General features: G+C 37.7%; 1 protein-coding gene across 6 annotated transcripts in view; it reads right to left on the bottom strand.

Annotated features, from left to right (window-relative positions):
• Inpp4b (inositol polyphosphate-4-phosphatase type II B) overlaps positions 1-17,669 on the bottom strand; it is a 752,337-nt gene that overhangs the window by 607,864 nt on the left and 126,804 nt on the right. For 5 of the 6 annotated variants that reach the window (XM_031340451.1, XM_031340446.1, XM_031340450.1 and 2 more), the window contains exon 2: positions 2,565-2,627. The gene's annotated coding sequence lies outside the window, so the exon portion shown is untranslated. Of the gene's footprint in view, positions 1-2,564; positions 2,628-4,980; positions 5,002-17,669 lie in introns of those variants that run through there. The other variant, XM_031340449.1, reaches the window with a different exon arrangement.

Genomic DNA, 17,669 nt, shown 5'->3' with positions numbered 1-17,669 from the left:
AGGGAAGGGAAGGGAAGGGAAGGGAAAGGAAGGGAAGGAATAGTGTAAGAGGCAAGCACACCTAATTAAAGGACTAACCGAGAAATCATGACATGACCTAATTTCTCCACATCAGTTCTTGCTCCCACCCCAAGCCACTTTGCACCCTGCTCTCACTCTAGCATCAATGTAAAAACATTCTAGACCATGATTTCTTTGTAGATATTGCCCAAAATATCCCTCAAAAGCTTAAATTTTGTCCTATACAAAGCACCTTGCTCTAACAATTGAAAGAAGCAAGTTTTGTTGCTCTGAGAACACATGTTAAAATGTTACCATGCTGATGTTAAAATGTTACCATGGTGATGGGATTGCCTCTCTAACCCTGACTCTTCCTCTATGACAGTCCCTTCAAAGTATGTTTCTCCACACAGCCATTTATATCAGCAACTAATGAACTGAATATATTAATATGTATGGACCTCTGAGAAAAAGAAAAACATCTCATAAACATATCTTGAAAAGTTTTCTTTTCCTCATTCTGTATTTTTATACCAGCAGCACACAGACCCAGGACTCTTCTTACTCATTTTTCCCCAACCAGCATATTTCTCTTTTCCTACTGTCCCATCTAACACTGATTCCCTTTCAATCAAATCTTGTTTATGATTTCCCTAAACCTCCATCAGTCCCCTCAGCATCATCAGTACAATATCAGCATCCTCTGCATATTGTCTAGGTATCATTATTTTCCTCATTGAAGACTCATGGATAGTAACTATATGCAAAAGCCAACCATGACATGATTTCATTAGGTATTTGAAAGTTTTAAGTTTCATCTTCTAGCCCCCACTTCCTCTACTCCTTTCTTCCCTCCCCTTCCTCTTTCCTCATCCTACTTCATAAACCACTGAGTTGACTTAGTGCAGGAGCCATGCGCACGAGTATTGGACACATCCACTGGAGCACAGGCATCCTATCCAGGGTCATGCTCCTGAAGAAAACTGGCACACATCCTACCCAAGCAGCCGTCAACTGCCAACATCTCCTCAGTCAGGGTGTGGCCTCAGGAGCCCTTTACGTCCCTGGGCTGGATCCTGTCTATGTGTTGTATTGGGTGATCATAGCTGTTGTGAGTTCATGTGTATAACATACATGTCATGTTCTCACAGCTGTTGTGAATTCATGTGTATAACATCCATGTCATGTTCAGGGGACAGGATTTCACAACATCCTTGTCCTTCTTCCTTATGCCCTTTCTACCCCTTTTCTTCTGATAATTTATGGGCCTTGGGGATAATTCCAAGGTCCAGTTTTTAAGTTTTGAAGATATATTAATGTCAATAAACTTGGATAGAAGGCTATAACCCCACCAAAATAAAAACTTTAGGAAATAGAACTTTTCTCAAGGAATTTGCTTCTCCTATGAGGAATCAAAGAAAACCAAAGATAAACAGAAACACCTTCATCTCTAATGCAATTTAACAATTTAGCTTTAATCAACTGCAAATGAAGCTCAAAAAACAGGTTTTTTTCTACTAATGTCCATGAAATTTAAATTTCTGTCCTTACTTCAGTTCTCATTTTGGTTAGGTATATTCAACAATTAATCAAAAATAAAAGGCAGTTAGTTCCTATTGGGATGCAACTATACAATATATTTCAATATGGCTCTATAAGAGTATGGCATTCAACTATACTAGAATTATCTAGATCTGTTCACAATTTTAACCCATGTGAATTTTTCCAGCAAAAGTTCTATCAGCAAAACACATATGTTTTATATATCTTCATCTATACTCAATTTGTTTTCATGTATATGCCATTAGAATATTTGCATGGGTTTTCATAGTCTTAGGACAACATATGTAAATAAATCACACAGCAATTTGAAAATTTAGCAGCTAAATATGCAATCTGTTAAGCATAATCAGGCATGCTATTCAACAACTGTGTAATGTAATTCAGTCTTCCTAGAGAAAATATGTGTTTTGGTAAGAGTATCTTCATAAAACTTGATGAAGTTTTCTAGAAATCCGTATTGCCGTGTTTTTGCATATTCAAAAGGTAACATGCACAGCCTTCCGACTAATGTTTAAATAAAAGAAAAGCTAACATTTCTCTCACTGCCTGGCTTTCGTAAACATGGTTCAGCAGTTGGAGTTGTTTTCAAAAGAGAAAAAAAGAAAGAAAGGAAGGAAGGAAGGAAGAAAGAAAGAAAGAAAGAAAGAAAGGAAGGAAGGAAGGAAGGAAGGAAGGAAGGAAGGAAGAAAGAAAGAAAGAAAAAAGAAGGAAATAAAGAAACAAAAGAAAATGCAAACTTTCAAGATTTTGTTTATATAAATGAAAAATAATATCAAAAACTAATGGTAACCCACAATTTTTCATAAGCAATTCTGTATTTTAATTTTTACTGCCCACTTCATAAATACAATGATCACCACAAAATCTTCCTTCTACTTTTCAAATAAAAAATTGCTGTTTTTATGACTCACAGAATACTTACACTCAGTCGTTAAAGAAAGTCAACAGTTCCATGTATTTAACAGAATGTAAAAATATTAACTCAAAATAAGTTTTACTACCTTGGGCTGATTTTTCATAAAACACGGCAGATCTCTTGCCAGGTGACACCATTTCTTTGGGTTCTGTGGGCAAAGAGAGAGAAGATTAATAAAAACAACCTTTCTTTTTGCTCTCTAAATGCTTTTTAAAGAAGATTCATTAGTAATAAAGGTCAGAGAAGAAAATCATTTAACACAATACCTAGCTTCATTCAGCAGCTGCCCCAGGAGCCACTTGCCTTAAATGCCAAATAATTCCCCAAAGGTCCTTTCCTCCCTGCAGCTGAGGAGATGGGTGACTGTGGCGGATCCTCAGCCTGTTTGCACTGATTCTCTTCTTTTCTCACACAGAAATATGATTTGCACTTGTCAAAGAAAAGCATTAGCTCCCGTAATTTCAAAAGACAAGCTAGAAGCCATGTTGGGACCCAATATTTATAGAAATACAAAAGACTAAAATGCAATTTGCAATTATCCAAACTTACTTCCCTCCCTTTCCCTGAGAGGGTGGGCTGTGAAATATTCATGAGAGTCTGTGTCTTTCCACAGAAATCAAAAGATGACTGTAAATAATAGCAGATCGCCCTCCTTACGAAATGTGATTCCCAAGCTTCTCTGTGCTGTGAATGGGGAGGAAAGCTCTCTATGGGAGTCAGATGTTACAGAGATATATCTTCTTCCCTCCAGAGCTTATAACAATCTGGAGGAGTGTCCCATAAAAGATTTTACTACATCATTATCTGAATGTTCATATTGGAGGAGAAGAATCTCAAGTCTGAGGAATGGCTTTATAGAAAGGGCTGTCACATATGTAGGTGAGAATTCTAAATTCACCCTTTAAGGGAGATAAGCAGTACTAAATAATCAGGTATGGCAGCCATTATCACAATAATCCTATAACACAATCACTACATCTCACCAGCTGTGAGAACGTGAGCAAGTAAATTAAACTCTGCATGCCTTCATTTCCCTCTGTAACATAGGGCTGATTGTGCCCCCACTTTATAGAGTTAGCATGATGACTAAGTGAAATAAATAAATATGAAGGACATAAGGCAATGCCAGATAAGCATAGCAAGTGTTGGCTAATACAATTAGCAATGTAATTATTAGAATTATTTGCAATTTTCTGCTTTAGAAAGGGCTTATAGTTCCACTGAGAATCAACATCTTAGAGAGAGGCATGGTGGAGTGACTAAACTGTAGCACACTGAAAATTGCCTCATTTCCCTATTGATTAATCAAACTCTGTGATAGCCAAAGAAACATTGAGTTAGTCTTTGCTGGATACATGAAAAAGATTGAATCATGTTTCAGGAAGATAATCTGTAAGTTATCAGTAGCTTTCCTGCAGGACTTCCTCTTGAGTGGACTGAAGAAGCCTTACAAACACAGTGTGAAATTCTTCAAGTGTCTCTTAACATATCTAGCCTTGTCCTCTTTGGTGAAGTATTGACTCCATTACAGAAACACCTACAAAAATCCAGGTTTTCATACCATTAAGAGAAACTGTAATAAACAAAATATAAACTGAATAAAAAGTGTGTTGTAATTAGGAAATCATATATCCAGACAATTATACCAAGAAATTTGAAAGTGCATTTTTATTAAACAAGCCTATACTGTGTTGAAATTGCAGAATACATTTAAAGGAAATCTGTAGGGGACTGAAAATGGTAACGTAAGAAAGAATAATTTAAAAGTAATCTAAACCACAATCTATGCACTGACAAGACAGGCAAGTCAGCTCCCTCTGTGAAAATTTCTCAGGACAAGAAGCTCTTGAAAGATGGAGTCACAGTTTAGACACTGAATGTCCTTCTCTGGAAAGCCCATGTGTAGACCTTTAGGTTCCAAGGATGGTGCTACAGGGAGATGAGGAAGCCTTTAGAAAGTGGGGTCTAGTAGGAAGGCCTTACGTTGTGGGGAACATCCCCCAAAGAGAGGAGGAACTCTTGCCCATCCTCTTTGCTTCTTGGCTCACAAGGTGAGGGATTGGCTTGACCACATACTCACGGCAAGACAAGCTGTGCTTCTCAGAGACTGAGGGTTATGGGGCCACTTTATGTGACAGTGACACCTTCAGAACAGTGAGGCATGATGAACTTTTCTCTATAAAATAACTATCCCAATATCTTATGTTACAGTAACAAGAAGCTGGCAGATTCTAACATTCAAGGAAGACAGGAAAATGTGTATGAAGAACTGGAAATATAAAAAAAAATAAATACTATTTTCCAATGACCCTCCTATAGTATCTACAATAAATGTTTTCAAATTCTCTTAATATGTTCAGAGAATCTCTAAGGAAAGATTAGCAACAGGACAAAATATAAGCACTTCCAGTAACTGAAACCATCCTAAAATAAGTTAAGAAATACTATTTCAGGGCCAGGGACATGGCTCAGTGCATAAAAACAACACAAAAAGTATTTACCATGTATGTTGGCATGCATGCATGAGTTCAGATCCCAGAAGCCATGTGAAAGGTCACAAGTGCCAGTGCCAGCATTTGCAATCCCAGTGTGCCTATATGAAGTGGAAGGCAGGAATGGAGGAATCTTCAAAACATTGCAGGTCAGCTATACGACTGGCACAGCAGGGAGAAATGAAACCCTGCTCAAAGTATTAAACTTGTAAAAGGGCTAAGACCAATATCTAAAGGCTATTCTCTGATCTCTGCAAGTAAGAGTCCTACACACAGGTACACAAATATGCACACAAACACACACACACACAAATTCACATGCATATATGTATACATACACATTCACTCACATATATACATGTGCACACACATGAATACATACATAGATATGTGCATTCTGACATGCACACATGTGTACACAGATCCACACATATTCATACTCACATGTATACACATGTGCACAAATACATGCACACACATCCACGGGGAGAATGTTTTAGAATCAAAACCTCATTCTGTATATTTTGAAAATAAAAAATAGATGATCAGAAAGCTTTGGACTTCTACCCCTGGAAGTGGCACAACATACATCTCTTCCTTCAAACCAGGCAGTCTGTGAGGATTTGCAGGTACTTTAAGAAATTAATGAGACATTTCAGTTGAACATCAGGCCCCTTCTCAGACTCTTACTACACAGAGGTTTTTATAAAGTTCCTTTAACTCACAAAAAACATTCTTTACTTTGAATGCAAAACTCAACTGCATATGAAAACATAATTTAAAGTTGATTTTCTTTTTAAAAAAAGATTTATTTATTTATAGATGTGAGTAAACTGTAACTGTCTTCAGACACACCAGAAGAAGGTACTGGATCTCATTACAGATGGTTGTGAGCCACCATGTGGTTGCTGGGAATTGAATTCAGGACCTCTGGAAGAGCAGTCAATGCTCTTAACCGCTGAGCCATCTCTCCAGCCCCAGCTAGACTCTGCAGTTAATGTGCTAATCTGCTGAGGTTAGCAGCCAATGGACAGGGATCCTTTTGTTTCTTCCTTACCTAGTTGTTAACTTTTGTACCATGATGTCCCTGAAACAAAGGATGAGAAGAGAAATGGGAAGATCACCCCCCCCAGCCACTTAAATACTTAAATCAAGCGGACTTAGGATTTGAGTCTAGCATGTGTTTAAGGCTGAGTGTCAACAAAAATACAGTGATCCAAATTGTTGTGAGCCTCATCCCCTGGCATCTTTGAACCTTACATATGAATCACTGCAACCACAGCTCCAAGTGATGCCTTTAACTTTTATCTACTAAGAATAGTTCAGCTGCTGGACGGCCCTTAAGGAAGGACCTACATCAATCAAAAATACATTCATCAGCCACAGTAGAAGCAGCGAAGTGCTGCCCAGCCTCCTCTGACTGGCTGCGTTCTAGCTGCTCAGTAGCTCATCTCTTTGCATTTTCTTTATCAGAAAGCAAGGTACAACTTCTACTCTCTCCCCTGAACTTTAAGAGACTGAATTAAGCTCTCCTTTTGACACCTCTTAGCAGCACCAACAGAGAAACCCCTCATCCTCCTCCCTCTGTACATAGATATTTCTAGCATAGTCTCAGCCCATTCCAAATAAATCTTCCTGCAGTCTCCAGACCATGAGACCCTTTTACTTTGGAGATGTAGAACTTATCTCTCATCTTGGTAATAGGGAATTTCTCCCAGGTAATCTAGCTCATAAATCATGTGAGCATCTGATAGCCACCGTTTCAAAGAGGTCATATTTTAACTGTTTTCTATCTTTGTGGCATTATTTTTTCACAATTTCAGCTCATCTACAGGAAATCACCTAACAATTACATGTCTATTGGATACTCTATTTTATTCCATTTTATGATCATTCTGTGAGTGTTATATTGTTCTTTGGTCGTATCGTTCCTGCACTATCAAGCAAAGTCCCAAGTGGCTACATGGTGTTCTCATTTCCATTCTAAATAACAGCTCCTTCTACTTGGGGCTTAAGTCTTAGCTCTCAGCACTAAGCCAAATTTACCACCTGTCAAAACTTTAATGCCCACTTTCCCACAAAGTGATCCCCAGGTGCTTTGGACTCTGTTGGTTGGATCATTTGCCACCACTGTACAGCAATTAAAGTCAAGGGCTGCAATTCATCTTGCCTCCTTGCATTGCCTCATGCTGCCTTGTCTCTCCAACTATTCCAAGTTCCTCAAGGGCAGGTGCATACTGTGCCTATTGCTGATCTCCCTTGCCACTTAATGCATTGACTAATACATCAAAAGTCCTTAATAAGTGGATTCCACTTTCTACAGATTAAATATTAATGCAGGTAAAGAGTTGACTGATGGAGTATGAATATCTCACTGTGTCTTCTGAGAGCAATTGCATAGCAAGTCCTTGTTTTGCCACATCAATTATAAATTTTAAAAAAACTGTAGGATAAAAAGACGCAAGAAGTCATAGTATCACACAAAGAATACTATCCAAAGGCAGTCCATGTTTGACTTGTTTTTCTGCCAAGGATAGCACTTGCCTCAAGGGTAATTAAGGTAGTTACAATATAAACTAAAAAGGAGACACTGGGTTTTGACATCTGGCAGAATCCTGGACCCAAAGCAACATCAGGTTTTACTTAGAGATAAAAACAAGATTTCCATAAAAATACTAGACTATGTGGAATTATTTCATGAGTTCTATTCTCAAAACAAATAAAACACAAGACTAGTACAAATTGTCATTCATTTCTTTGGTTTTAAGAATTAATAATTTAGATCCAGAGTACACCCAAAGGCATGTATGTAGCATTATTAGGCAGTTGTGGTGCCTTTAAGAGATAAGTGAATGAAAAAAGTTACTGGGAGTCTGGCCTTGAAGGAATATCAGAACCCTAAATAATCTAATCCTTTCCTGGCCACCATGAGGTAACCAAGCCTCCTCTGACATACATCCCCTGTCCTGATGCACCATCCTGACATAGGGCTAAAGAAAGAGCAGAATAAATACAGAATCAAAATTATGAAACTAGAAGCTCAAATTAATCTTTCTTGCTTATAAGTTTATTAGGCTATGTATTATGTCACAGTGGTGAAAAGCTAACTAACAAGATGTGGATATGAAACAGGAACACAGTCTGAAAAGGAAGAGGTCAACAAAACCCTCATGTCCATTCTCCTTGAGGGAAACACCCACAGGGAAATGACGTGAGGATGAGAGGAGACTTGGGGGTAGAAATGAATGTTCATGGCTCAGAGTCAAAATCCTCAGAGAAACTGAACTCAGCATTTAGCAGCTCGCTATGGGGGCAGTATGCCGTGTAAGTGTACACAAAGATGGAGCTAAGACAAGATGCCATCATCCATAGCTAACAGGAGGAGTCCAAAAGACATGGAAGTTCTCAAATGTCTTCAATAGGGAACATGAGAATATTGAGTAGGCAGGTACAACTCACTACCCTGCCTGAAAATGAGGTCCCATGAGCCTTGTCTCCTCCCACCTCTACAAATCAAAAGACCACAAAGGGGTGAGCAGAAGACAATGGGGAAACGTCTAAAAGTACAACAGTTTAGCCAATCACCAACCTATCCTATAAAAGAGAATGAAAATTAATGGAGCTTACGTCACTATTTTACGGATAAGGACACCAGACTGGAATGACAGACTTCCTTCTTTGAGTGTTATAAATGAAGTATGAGGGAAAAATTTTTTTGTTTTTATAACATCTGCTCATGTTTGAATACACTTTCCAATAGTCTCCTGAGCCTACATTTTCTTTTCACCATGAATGTATAATTGTGTTATTTCTCAACATATAAAAATAAAGACTCAAATTCTATTTTAGATAAATGCAAAATAAAATAATTTTAATTAATTAATTTTAATACATTATGAAATTCATTTAAAATCAAGATGCAGATAATATACAGAAAATTCTTAGGTTTAATTTGTAAATTTAGAAATATTACTGAATTGAGAGTCATTGTTCAAAAATAAATTATGTTATGATATAATAGTCAATAAATAAAACAGAAGCTGTGGCACTTGAGATAGGGTAATAAGCAAAATATCTGAGATAAGACTAATAAGATATGTTTATAACTTCTATATTAAAGACTTAGAAAGCATGTGAATTAGCAGAGAACATGGTCATACATCAGAAGGCTCACTTGTCATTATGTTAATCCTCCTACACTTGACTCATGCATTTAGTATCTCACTGTCAATTCTTAGCCATGTTAGTTTGGTTTTATTTTTATATAACAATAAACATTCAGAAATGTAAGAATCAAGATTACCCAAGTCAGTGTTAATGGATAAAGTAAGAATTTGAAATTGTTACATTTTCATGTGTAAAAACTTAAAAGGCCAGGAGACAACTCAATAACATGCTCACCATACAAGCCTGGTGACCTGAGTTCTGATTCTGAGCTCATGGAAAAGTTGGATGTGAGGGTGCACATATATAGTACAGGAGGCAGAGACAAGAGAAATACTGGGAAGCTGTAGGTCCACTGGCACAGTGAAGAGACAAGCAAAGCCTTGCCTCAAAAACACATGTGAGGTGAATGGACTTCCAAAGTTATCCTCTGACTTTACTTACAAACCATGGCACACTGAACTCACGTATGCATCATACAGATGAAACGCTATCTATCTATCTATATCTATATCTATATATAAATTAAAAACTTACTAAAAGGTTTGGTAATTAAGGCAACTACTTGATTATGTGTGTATACACATATTCTTATAGGGTCCAAAACCAAACATATACAAATTAGTAGAAGGGAGGGTAATTTCAATACCAAATATCTGCTTAGGGCAAAAGAAGTACTGACTCTTACATAAGGAAATCTCAGCTGTACAGCTTGTAGATCTAGTATATGGAAAATAAGACAAGCAATTGACTTTTTTTAAAAATGTCATTTTCATTGTCTTTGGGATAGACAGTGATTTCTTAGGCATCATATAACTGATCCATAAGAAGTTTATTTGCATTGAAATGAAAATATCTTTATCAAAAGATGTCAAGTAGAGAATAAGGTGCCATGCCACAGAGTGCAAATATCCTTCCACTACACATCAGACAAATAGCTGAGAGTCAGAACGTATGAAGTGATTTTCACAAATAGTAAGAGAAAGGCAACCCACTCAATAAAAACAATGCAAAAATAAATACAAACTTCACCAAAGAAGGCACACAACTTTTCAACAAAGATACTACAAAATCTTCACATTTGTTAGTACTATGAAATGCAAGACAATATCAGAAGTGACTACATAAAGAAAAGTATATAAAAAAGAAAATTAATGGCAAGCAGGAACACAGATATAGGAAGGTGGCACAGCTGTATCCTGATGTGCAAAAGTAGTACAGTCATATACTGCTGGTGATGCATAAGATGGGTGGAGTTGTCAACAGTAGCATCAACCAGCAGCATCTACTAAAAAAAAAAAAATGGACATCTTGTGATTTTTACCTGGGAAAATCCATGCTCAGGATTAGAGCCATGACAAAGCATCTTATGCCAAAAAATTTATATACAGACATGTTCATATGAACCCTACTTATATCAGTAGTATTAAATGACCTAAATCCCTGTGAACAGAACAGATAAATTAAGATTTTTCATACAATTAAATGGTATATATTAATGAGAAGGAACAAAGTCCACTTACATGAACACTGTGATGAATGTCACAGATAATGTTGAAGGAAAGAAGTCACATACAAGGATGTTTGTGCCACAGGCAGCCTTTTGTTAGCAGCCGCATGTGTGTTCTTAGAATTCAAGTGGTGAAACTGACTACTGGTGTGATTGGATTTAGAGACAAGGCCTCTAGGGAAGTAATAAAGGTACTTTGTTTAAACAAAATACTTTCAAATCACACTTATTTGGAGGGAGGAGGGCTCTGGTGGCATGGAAAATCCATGGAGGTCAGAGGACAACACTTTTGGTAGCTTGTGCTTTCCCACTGAGCCATCTCACTAGCCCCAGTAGTGATAGTCTAACGGCATCCTTTGGTGTTGTTCTAATCCATAATGACTCATTTTCTCATAAGAAGAGTCTCCAGAGGATTAAGGTCAAGAGAACTCCCAGACAATGCTTGTACACGTTTCAACTCTATGGTGCTATGGAAGCACATGCCCTAGGTAGGAGCCTCCCCTTGAGTTTTGGTCTTGGCTGGCACCTGTGGTATGATACCTTTTGGTGGTATTGGGTGAGCTTTGTGATTACAAAGGTTAGGGTGGAAGACAGCCAATACTCTGCAATGAAAGTCACTTTCCACTTAGGATATTTTGAAGTAGTAAAGGATTAGTTATAATAGAACCCTGAGTATGCCAAGTACAGCCTGTGGCCACTGATACAAAGTATGGAGGGGACACCTAACAGTGAGGGTTGTGGAAACTTCAGGAGAGCCTTCGGGATGCCGAAAATGCTTTACTTTGCTGACCTGTCTCTTAGGTCAAGTGTGCTCCCTTTGAAAGGTAAATTAACAAGCTGGACATTTAAGCTGTGTTTGCTTTTCCATATGCCTTCTCCAGCATATGGGGACAAATTTAGGCATACTGTCATCTTAGCTCTCAGTGTATAACCCAGAGAACAAGTGGCACAAGTGGAAGCTTCTTAATGATCCTTGATTTGAAAGAACATCAGGAGGAAATAAAAATGCAGAGTTCATTACCATCTATAACTGTAGAACTAAGCCTTGAAGACAGCCCCACGAACAGAACATTATTCTCTAGAACAAACTGTTTTCAGTATAGCAAAGAATACACACCACTTGGTTTCTAAAACATATTTGCATAATACTGAACAGTGCATGTGTTTGAGAGTTTTATATTTTTAATTTATACAACTTTATCGAAGAAATGAATCAGATTATGAGTGTGATAAAATCTGGAATTAATTGCTTTTGCAAATACTATGAAACATACTACCAATTGTATTGTTGTGTAATTCCTCATGCTTATTAACTTAGAAAATAATTAGCCCAGAAAAAAAAAATAGAAACTAAACAGTTTTAGAATTACAGACTAAATTTAGAAACATCTACATTTAAACTGCTGAAAAGAAATGTAAATAGAAAAATAAGGAAATAAGATAAATACATGTTTGTGCATACCTACAAGCAACCAAACAGGAAAACCTTTTGTTTCTATGACCCATAATTAAAAACTAGATCAGGAATTACTAATGAGAAACCACAAAGGAGATAATTAGGGACAAGACCCTTAGAAAGGTATGTTCAATTCATGCAAGAGACAGGCAGAATGAAAACAACAACAAAGGCCAATTCCATGCTTAAAGCACAGAAAGAAGAAAGTTAGGAAAAACTCAATTCTAATCTCTTATTCTATTTCTTTAAAAAATACTTTTATGTGATTGACTTTAACACTTTTTCAAAGATACCCTACGATATGTACCAGAGATTTATTCCAGAATGACTACAAATCCCCAAACTCTCATATGCTCAGGTCTCCTACATAAAATGGCATAATATTTACATATAGCCTACTTACGGTTCTTTCTATACACTCATAACTCTGTCTAGGTTATTTACAATATCAAAGAAAAGGTAAATGGGTGTGAGCCGTTGCTATATCCTTGTCATTTAGTAAACAAGATAAAAGTCTGTACGTGTTTGACACAGATTCAATTGTTCACTTTTGGATCGCTGGCCGTGGGGAAATAAAGGGATGGGAGAGACCCGGGTCCAGCCAGAGCTTGGGAAAACTGCCTTGTGTGACCCCATGGAACCTTGTAAGGCCACTGGACCCGCTCCAGGGGGTTTGGGGAAAGTACAGTTCTGGCTCCGGCAGGACAGAGGCCAGGGATGACAGGTTCTAGCTTTCTGACATCCCAGACAGGATGAGCTGAGAACAGACCCTCGGGCAGACACTGGCCTAGGGGTCGAAAGGGAAAGGGTAGGAGGAGAGAGCTCTGGCTAGCTCAAGCTGGGCTGCTTGGTTTGGCTGGCGGCTGTGCCTGGAGCACAGGGAGGCCTCGAGGCTCCTTAGAGGGAAACCTGCTCCACTGCTCCAGCACTGTGGATCTTGATGAGCAGAGATGGTCTATAGTTTTAGAGCTTTATTGTAGAAATCTGAGAGAATGAGAAGAGTAAAGAAGGAGAGGGCTGCGATGGTCACATGGAGAGAGGGGGGAGGGGAGGGGCATAAGAGGCAAGGCAAGAGAGAGAGAAAGAACAAGAGTTTAACAGAGACAGGAGGGGCCAAGCAGCCTTTTTAAAAGTGGGCTACCTTGCTGTTGCCAGGTAACTGTGGGTGTGGAGTCCATCCAGAATCTCGGGAGCTTGGGGCATTGCCTGACAGCCACAGGATTATGGAATTGAGGGCTCCTGCTGTCAAGAGCCTAACATCTAGGAACACAGCTCAAGGTTCCGTCCCTTGTAGAATTTTCTGCTGGGTCTCTGGAGTAAGCCTCGCTCAACCAGTACTCAGACTGCCTTTCACGGTCCAACAGTTCACCAAATACACATCCATCTCCAATGGGTTGGCTAAGTGGATGTGGGAGCCAAACATAACAATGTATATATAGTTTTCCTGACAGTTTCAGTCCCTCAGTTATATTTGACTTTTTGCTATTTATTGAAAGAAAGAAATAAGAAAATATTTTTTATAAACAACTTAGCAGGTTCATGAGAACTTCTGTTTCCTGAGAACTTTTAAAATTCTTTATGTCTGTCCATGCAGTTGGCACTGAATGAACTCAGCGAGTTCCACTCGTGTTTATGTAAGGTTTTATGTGTGTGAAAATGTGTGACAACAATGGTTTGAGAAGAGGAGGCTCACGAACTTAGAAGGGGAAGGGAAGCAAACATGGGAAGAATAAGAAGAGAAAAATAAAGGGAGGAAACTAAAATATTATACTTTAATAAAAATATAGAATATTTATTTATTTTATGTTGGGCATAATTTGAAGGTGACTTCTTGCTCTTCTTGGGTTTGCTCTGTCAAACCCAAGCCATTCATTGTGCTAAGTTGCTTTTTGCTCATTAACATCCATAACAACCTTTGTTCTTGTGGCTATGTATTATAGGTGAAGAAGTTGAAGCACACTTTGGTTACTATAAGTGCCTGAGTCACAGGGCCAGTGAGCAAGGATAGGATTTGTAGGCAGATAGCTCTCAGCATTTTATCCAGCATTTTCAGTTGAGCTAACATAATTTTGCTCTTTCCAAGAATATAACAGTACTATAAAATATATTATGTTCTTATGTCTTATTAAAATAAATTATTTCATGGCTGAAGAGATGGCTTAATGGTTCAAAGCACTGGCACTGGCTGTTCTTACAGAATTTAGTTCCCAATACCCACATGGCAGCTTATAACTCTCTGAAACTCAAGCTCCAGGTAATCCAACACCTTCTACTGATCTCCACAGGTGATGTACACACATGGTACATATACATACATACAAAATAAAAATAAAAATTTAAAAACCCACACATATCACCTCTTATTGTAAGCTAATGCAGTTTATATAAATCTACAACTGCAAAAATTGTCTATTTTGTGCATGTCTTTGCAGTTTTCTATATTTTTCAAGTACTCATAAAAATTACAATCATACTATCTTGAGTTTGCAGTGTATGGTCTATAAGATGGTGTACTCACCATTCAGTTTCCCTTGAAGCACACACACACACCTCCAACAGCATTATTTGATTGCTTCTGCACATATTTCATTATGGTTTTTGACACCTTCTATTTCATGCCAGTATCAAGGTGAAATTGAAAGACTCTATATTCAGTATACTCAGAGAAGTAGGAAACCCAGCAGCATCCCCATCACTGACTGGACACTCATTAGACACAACCCAGAAGAACGGCGTCAGAGTCCTCATTTCCTAAGTACCACAGGAGGTCTAAAGGCATACTAAAGTTTAATAAGGCTGGCTAGATGGTAAATTCTTCTAAACTAAATGATTTTTAAAATCTTTTCTTCGACTAATTTATTTTCCTGGGTTTGGTGAAAGAAAGTCTTATCAACTTTAGCACAAAGTATATTAAAATTATTGTAGAGTGTTTCATTATCCCTGTTGTTTATGACAGCAGTATTACTAAATTTGAATGAACTCATTATCAAGGACTTGGGAAAGTTTCTCTTTAGCTATACTGAGTTCCAAGTGCAAAGCTGTCTGTTTGTATGCCTCTGTACTACCCACGGGAGACACAGATGCCACCAGCTGCCAATCGGGAGAGCTGACATGTCTAAGAGCTGATGAGCAGTTGTCTATGCAAGTTCCTAAGATGAGAGATTAACAGAAGAAGAGCTACTGTTTGCTCAAAGTCCCGTGTGACCTAGTGCTGCACTACAGCATGGTGCAGATCTCTGTGACGCCGAGTCCTCCTCAGCATCCATTAGCACTTATGTGTACACTTGCAAGCTGCCCTGTGGATGTCTTGCTTTTGGTATAACTTGTTATAGAGAAGTTCCAGGTGAATAATTGACTTGTAGTACTCAATTCTTGCTTCATGCTTAAAAAAAAAGCACTATCAACAATGAAACATACTGAGTGAGTGTGTGTGTGTGTATGTGTGTATATGTATGTATGTGTATGTATGTGTGTGTATGTATGTATGTGTTTATGTGTGTGTGTATGTGCATGTGTGAGTGTGTGTGTATGTTTGTGTGCGTGTGTGAGTGTGTGTGTATGTGTGTGTATGTATCTGTGTGTGTATGTGTATGTATGTGTATGTATGTGTGTGTATATATGTGTATATGTACGTATATGTGTGTATGTGTGTATGTGCATGTGTGTGTATGTGTGTGTATGTGTGTTTGTGTGTATGTGCGTGTGTTAGTGTGTGTGTATGTGTGTGTGTGCATGTGGGAGTGTGTGTTTTTGTATGAGTATGTGTGCGTGTGTGTGCATGTGTGAGTGTGTGTGTGTGCATGTGTGAGTGTGTGTGTGTATACATGTGTATATGTGTGTATGTGTGTACGTGCATATGTGAATGTGTGTATGTGTGTGTATGTATGTATATGTGTGTGTGCATGTGGGAGTGTATGTCTTTGTATGTGTGTGTGCGTGTGTGTGCATGTGTGTGAGCATGTGTGAGTGTGTGTGTATGTGTGTGTGAGTAAGTGTGTATGTGTGTGTGCATGTGTGAGTGTGTGTGCATGTGTGAGTGTGTGTGTATGTGTGTGTGCATGTGTGAGTGTGTGTGTATGTGTGTGTATGTGTGTGTATGTATGTGTGTGTATGTATATATGTATGTGTGTATATGTATTGTATGTATGTATGTGTGTATGTGTGTGTGTATGTGTGTGTATGTGTGTGTATGTGTGTGTATGAGCGTGTGTGTGTGTGATCACTGAAAAACAAAATCAGCTTTAAAATCTGGAAATCAATGCAAAAAAAGTCAGTCTCATTTCACTTTTTAAACTAAAATAAAATTATCTGCTCTGTTGTTATTATTTGCTAATTTGTTTTGTTTACTATCAAATGAAATACTAATACCCGAATCTTAAAAAAAAAAAATGTTTTTTTTATCCTGTGGTGTTTAATTGAGAATTGTCTCCAATACTTTTTCTGTTTTTTTTTCCACTAGCAACATGTTGAGTTTCATTGTAACATCTACATACATTTTTTTTAAATTTTCTTTTCTTCCCCACTATGCTCTCATTGCTCCACCCTGTCCTTCTTTCCAGTTCCCACCTTCCTAGAAAGAGGTTCCTTCTTCTGCTCCATGATGTCACACTTTCTTACCCTCTCATTTCCGTTCCTCCTCGGAACTTTTAAAACATCCTCAGAGTTTCCTCTCTTCATCGATGCTCTACACACAGGTTTACCTAAATTTACCCTTCTCTCTGATATTGGATATTGTTTTCTAACATATGAACTCGATACAATAAAAAGTTTAATTTGCTTGAGAATATAGTATCTAAGAAAAATTACTTTTATATTATTATCAATAAGAAAGGAACATTTTTCTTTGAGTGTAGAGTGAGCATTATATAGGGATGAAAAGTTATTGTTAAATCTTTAGTGTATGGAATCATATCACAGTGATGTAAGATAAATATTTGTTTCTGGAATGTAAAAAATTGCTAGCATACTAGAATGTACCACCAAGGATGAATATAATATAAAATAAAACAAAACCACAAGCAACAAAAACAGGAAGGAAGAGGGACTTTGGACATCTATAAAATACTCCAATAATTGAGAAAATCTAGTAACAAGAAAGTAAGACCCAATTAGTTGTAAGTTTATTAAATTAAATGTAATAACAAAAAAGTATGTTTTTTTAGTTATAGTGCCACAGTGGAATTGGAGAGGTGACACTGCAGTTAAGAATACCGCCTGCTCTTTCATAAGTCCTAGGTTTGGTTCCCGTCACCCAAATGGCAGCTCTCAAGTGTCTGGAACTCCAGTTTGAGGAGATCTGATATCTTCTTCTGGCCTCCTTAGGTAACAGGCATGCATGTAGTAGTACATAGACATAAGCGCAGGATAAATACCCATGCACATAAAATAAGAGAATTTTTAAATGTATTATTATGTCATTGAAATGTCATGTCACCTTTGAAAATTGCTGTGGACACAGTATTTTATTGACTCTTGTTCAAGCTAATCACATTGATCAATGTCTAAATCTTTATAATGCTATCTAAGAAAGATATTTTTAAAAATGTGTTCATTTCTGAGATATTCTCG

This window comes from Mastomys coucha, unplaced genomic scaffold (genome assembly GCF_008632895.1).
Source record: "Mastomys coucha isolate ucsf_1 unplaced genomic scaffold, UCSF_Mcou_1 pScaffold22, whole genome shotgun sequence".
Classification (NCBI taxonomy): domain Eukaryota; kingdom Metazoa; phylum Chordata; class Mammalia; order Rodentia; family Muridae; genus Mastomys; species Mastomys coucha.
The sequence above is the reverse complement of the archived record's forward strand: the minus strand, read 5'-3'. Positions and strand labels throughout refer to the sequence as shown.